Source organism: Schistocerca serialis, unplaced genomic scaffold (assembly GCF_023864345.2).
Source record: "Schistocerca serialis cubense isolate TAMUIC-IGC-003099 unplaced genomic scaffold, iqSchSeri2.2 HiC_scaffold_1195, whole genome shotgun sequence".
Lineage (NCBI taxonomy): Eukaryota > Metazoa > Arthropoda > Insecta > Orthoptera > Acrididae > Schistocerca > Schistocerca serialis.
In genome coordinates, this window is record NW_026047398.1 from 272,501 (window position 1) to 277,500 (window position 5,000).

A 5,000-nucleotide genomic window follows, 5' to 3' on the forward strand; every position below is an offset into this window, starting at 1 on the left:
CCTAACCTACGTCGTACCTTAACCTAACCTACGTCGTACCTTAACCTAACCTACGTCGGACCTTAACCTAACCTACGTCGTACCTTAACCTAACCTACGTCGTACCTTAACCTAACCCACGTCGTACCTTAACCTAACCTACGTCGTACCTTAACCTAACCTACGTCGTACCTTAACCTAACCTACGTCGTACCTTAACCTAACCTACGTCGTACCTTAACCTAACCTACGTCGTACCTTAACCTAACCTACGTCGTACCTTAACCTAACCTACGTCGTACCTTAACCTAACCTACGTCGTACCTTAACCTAACCTACGTCGTACCTTAACCTAACCTACGTCGTACCTTAACCTAACCTACGTCGTACCTTAACCTAACCTACGTCGTACCTTAACCTAACCTACGTCGTACCTTAACCTAACCTACGTCGTACCTTAACCTAACCTACGTCGTACCTTAACCTAACCTACGTCGTACCTTAACCTAACCTACGTCGTACCTTAACCTAACCTACGTCGTACCTTAACCTAACCTACGTCGTACCTTAACCTAACCTACGTCGTACCTTAACCTAACCTACGTCGTACCTTAACCTAACCTGTATTGCGCCTTAACCTAACCTGTATTGCGCCTTAACCTAACCTGTATTGCGCCTTAACCTAACCTGTATTGCGCCTTAACCTAACCTGTATTGCGCCTTAACCTAACCTGTATTGCGCCTTAACCTAACCTGTATTGCGCCTTAACCTAACCTGTATTGCGCCTTAACCTAACCTGTATTGCGCCTTAACCTAACCTGTATTGCGCCTTAACCTAACCTGTATTGCGCCTTAACCTAACCTGTATTGCGCCTTAACGTAACCTGTATTGCGCCTTAACGTAACCTATATTGCGCCTTAACGTAACCTATATTGCGCCTTAACCTAACCTATATTGCGCCTTAACGTAACCTATATTGCGCCTTAACGTAACCTATATTGCGCCTTAACGTAACCTATATTGCGCCTTAACGTAACCTATATTGCGCCTTAACGTAACCTATATTGCGCCTTAACGTAACCTATATTGCGCCTTAACGTAACCTATATTGCGCCTTAACGTAACCTATATTGCGCCTTAACGTAACCTATATTGCGCCTTAACGTAACCTATATTGCGCCTTAACGTAACCTATATTGCGCCTTAACGTAACCTATATTGCGCCTTAACGTAACCTATATTGCGCCTTAACGTAACCTATATTGCGCCTTAACGTAACCTATATTGCGCCTTAACGTAACCTATATTGCGCCTTAACGTAACCTATATTGCGCCTTAACGTAACCTATATTGCGCCTTAACGTAACCTATATTGCGCCTTAACGTAACCTATATTGCGCCTTAACGTAACCTATATTGCGCCTTAATGTAACCTATATTGCGCCTTAACGTAACCTATATTGCGCCTTAACGTAACCTATATTGCGCCTTAACGTAACCCACATTGTGCTGTAACCCAACACACGTTGGGCCTTAACCCAACACACGTTGGGCCTTAACCCAACACACGTTGGGCCTTAACCCAACACACGTTGGGCCTTAACCCAACACACGTTGGGCCTTAACCCAACACACGTTGGGCCTTAACCCAACACACGTTGGGCCTTAACCCAACACACGTTGGGCCTTAACCCAACACACGTTGGGCCTTAACCCAACACACGTTGGGCCTTAACCCAACACACGTTGGGCCTTAACCCAACACACGTTGGGCCTTAACCCAACACACGTTGGGCCTTAACCTGCTCTGTAATTGTCATACGACGCGTTAAATTAGTGTAGTGTTGCCCAACTGCAACCCCCGCAATATAGTTTGCTACTCGCACTGCCCGGTCCCCAGTGTATCGCTTCATGTTAAACACCTTGCAGCTATACACTGTAATGTGGATGGCAGCAGGACGTACATGCTCAATGCCCTTTGCAGTTGTTCATTGGCATTTGCAGTTGTTCATTGGCATTCGCATGGCGAAGCACTTAGCCTACGCTGTGGTACGGCCTGTGTCAACTGTCCGCTGATGTTGTACGTCCAAATCACACACTGTACTGCACATTGGTCCTCATGTACTGAATGATACATCGTGGTACATGTGACCGTACAACGACTGCGCCAACAACGGCGAACCATGCGGTCCAAATGTTGTGCACTCAGCTACGTGTCGTCTCCCTATAAGAGCTGGATTGCAGTGTGGTATGCCCTGGATGGCGATCAGCATGAGCCGTCTGTTGATGTAGTGGCGCGTGTTGTCAGACGTAGTCGTCTCTTCTCACACACCGTGATAGCATGGTGCACTGCGTTCCACATCTGCGACATGCGACAGAGGCCGGTTGACAGTCGTTCGCGCAATGGACATCGCATACGTACGGGGGCCACCTTCCACGTGTTCGCGAAGCGTGCACATGTTGTTGCGTGTATGTGGGCAGACAGTGTGTCGTGACACCTGACACAGGCATGCAACAATCGTTGAATTTGCAAATGGCGATGGACGCCTACGTTTGCTGGTGACGTTACGCAAATGAACAACTGGTAAACCGTTGTGGTGCGGTTGTTCTCGCTAGAGGTGAATCAGTGATGGCGACGATCGGTTGAGCTACCAACCGGTTGTTCCAGCGATACCCACCATGCCCACGAACGTGAATGGCATCTGGGTGTGAAGCGATACGCGGCGGTGGCTGGGTGGGACCGTCCCCGGCCGGTGAGGGGGGGCCTCCCGGCGTGCTGGCCGCGCGGTGCGTGGGCGCACGCGCTACAGCCGGCTGGTGGGGGCGGCCAGTGGCAGGCGCGCCGGCCGACGGAGGCGGCAGGCGGCGCAGCTGCGCGCCGGCGCACCCTGCACGCGGCGCCGTGCGGCCAAAGTAGGTCCTCGCGGGCCCGGTGCGAAGCGCGGTGGACATCTGCAGTGTGCTGGTCCGATTGAGGACTGTGTGCGCTGAGGATGCGCCGCCGCCTGGCGCTCGGCGCCGCGACGCCGTCTGCTGCTCGGTCGCCTCTGCGGTTCTCGCAGGTGGTTTGTATCGCAGCTGTGCGGACGTGTTGGCGCGTGCGCTGTGCTGGGAGAGTTCGCTTCGGCACCCAAGTGGGGCTTTTGTCCTTCTGTGGCGCTGGCGTTGGAGCTGCCGGTCACCGTAGGTGGCGCGTGTTGTCTCCCGCCGGCAATGCCACGACAGCACGCTCCCGGGCCTCTGTCGGCAGCGGCAAGCTCAGTTGGGAGCACGGGTGGTCGCACCTAAAGCGTCTACTCGCCAAACTCCGGGCGATTGCGCCTCTCTCGAACCCGACCAAGTACTTAGGACGGCGCTGCGCGCCGCCGGGACCTGAGAGGGTTTCGAGGTGTATGGTGCAGGGGAGCTCAGCCTCCTCCTGTTTGCAGAATAATTGAGCGGACGCTTGCGTGTTCGCGCGGGCCCCCGGGACACACTCCCGGGCGGCCGGCTGCTCAGCTCTAGTTGACGCAGCTCCCTGGTTGATCCTGCCAGTAGTCATATGCTTGTCTCAAAGATTAAGCCATGCATGTCTCAGTACAAGCCGCATTAAGGTGAAACCGCGAATGGCTCATTAAATCAGTTATGGTTCCTTAGATCGTACCCACGTTACTTGGATAACTGTGGTAATTCTAGAGCTAATACATGCAAACAGAGTCCCGACCAGAGATGGAAGGGACGCTTTTATTAGATCAAAACCAATCGGTCGGCTCGTCCGGTCCGTTTGCCTTGGTGACTCTGAATAACTTTGGGCTGATCGCACGGTCCTCGTACCGGCGACGCATCTTTCAAATGTCTGCCTTATCAACTGTCGATGGTAGGTTCTGCGCCTACCATGGTTGTAACGGGTAACGGGGAATCAGGGTTCGATTCCGGAGAGGGAGCCTGAGAAACGGCTACCACATCCAAGGAAGGCAGCAGGCGCGCAAATTACCCACTCCCGGCACGGGGAGGTAGTGACGAAAAATAACGATACGGGACTCATCCGAGGCCCCGTAATCGGAATGAGTACACTTTAAATCCTTTAACGAGTATCTATTGGAGGGCAAGTCTGGTGCCAGCAGCCGCGGTAATTCCAGCTCCAATAGCGTATATTAAAGTTGTTGCGGTTAAAAAGCTCGTAGTTGGATTTGTGTCCCACGCTGTTGGTTCACCGCCCGTCGGTGTTTAACTGGCATGTATCGTGGGACGTCCTGCCGGTGGGGCGAGCTGAAGGCGTGCGACGCGCCTCGTGCGTGCTCGTGCGTCCCGAGGCGGACCCCGTTGCAATCCTACCAGGGTGCTCTTGAGTGAGTGTCTCGGTGGGCCGGCACGTTTACTTTGAACAAATTAGAGTGCTTAAAGCAGGCAAGCCCGCCTGAATACTGTGTGCATGGAATAATGGAATAGGACCTCGGTTCTATTTTGTTGGTTTTCGGAACCCGAGGTAATGATTAATAGGGACAGGCGGGGGCATTCGTATTGCGACGTTAGAGGTGAAATTCTTGGATCGTCGCAAGACGAACAGAAGCGAAAGCATTTGCCAAGTATGTTTTCATTAATCAAGAACGAAAGTTAGAGGTTCGAAGGCGATCAGATACCGCCCTAGTTCTAACCATAAACGATGCCAGCCAGCGATCCGCCGCAGTTCCTCCGATGACTCGGCGGGCAGCCTCCGGGAAACCAAAGCTTTTGGGTTCCGGGGGAAGTATGGTTGCAAAGCTGAAACTTAAAGGAATTGACGGAAGGGCACCACCAGGAGTGGAGCCTGCGGCTTAATTTGACTCAACACGGGAAACCTCACCAGGCCCGGACACCGGAAGGATTGACAGATTGATAGCTCTTTCTTGATTCGGTGGGTGGTGGTGCATGGCCGTTCTTAGTTGGTGGAGCGATTTGTCTGGTTAATTCCGATAACGAACGAGACTCTAGCCTGCTAACTAGTCGCGTGACATCCTTCGTGCTGTCAGCGATTACTTTTCTTCTTAGAGGGACAGGCGG

General features: G+C 52.4%; 1 non-coding gene across 1 annotated transcript in view; it reads left to right on the forward strand.

The window, feature by feature from the left end:
* The first annotated feature begins 3,495 nt into the window (after nucleotides 1–3,495).
* Nucleotides 3,496–5,000, forward strand: part of LOC126434793 (small subunit ribosomal RNA) — a 1,910-nt gene continuing 405 nt past the window's right edge. Inside the window, exon 1 of the ribosomal RNA XR_007579497.1 lies at nucleotides 3,496–5,000. This exon is cut by the window's right edge and continues 405 nt beyond it. This is a non-coding gene — a ribosomal RNA (small subunit ribosomal RNA).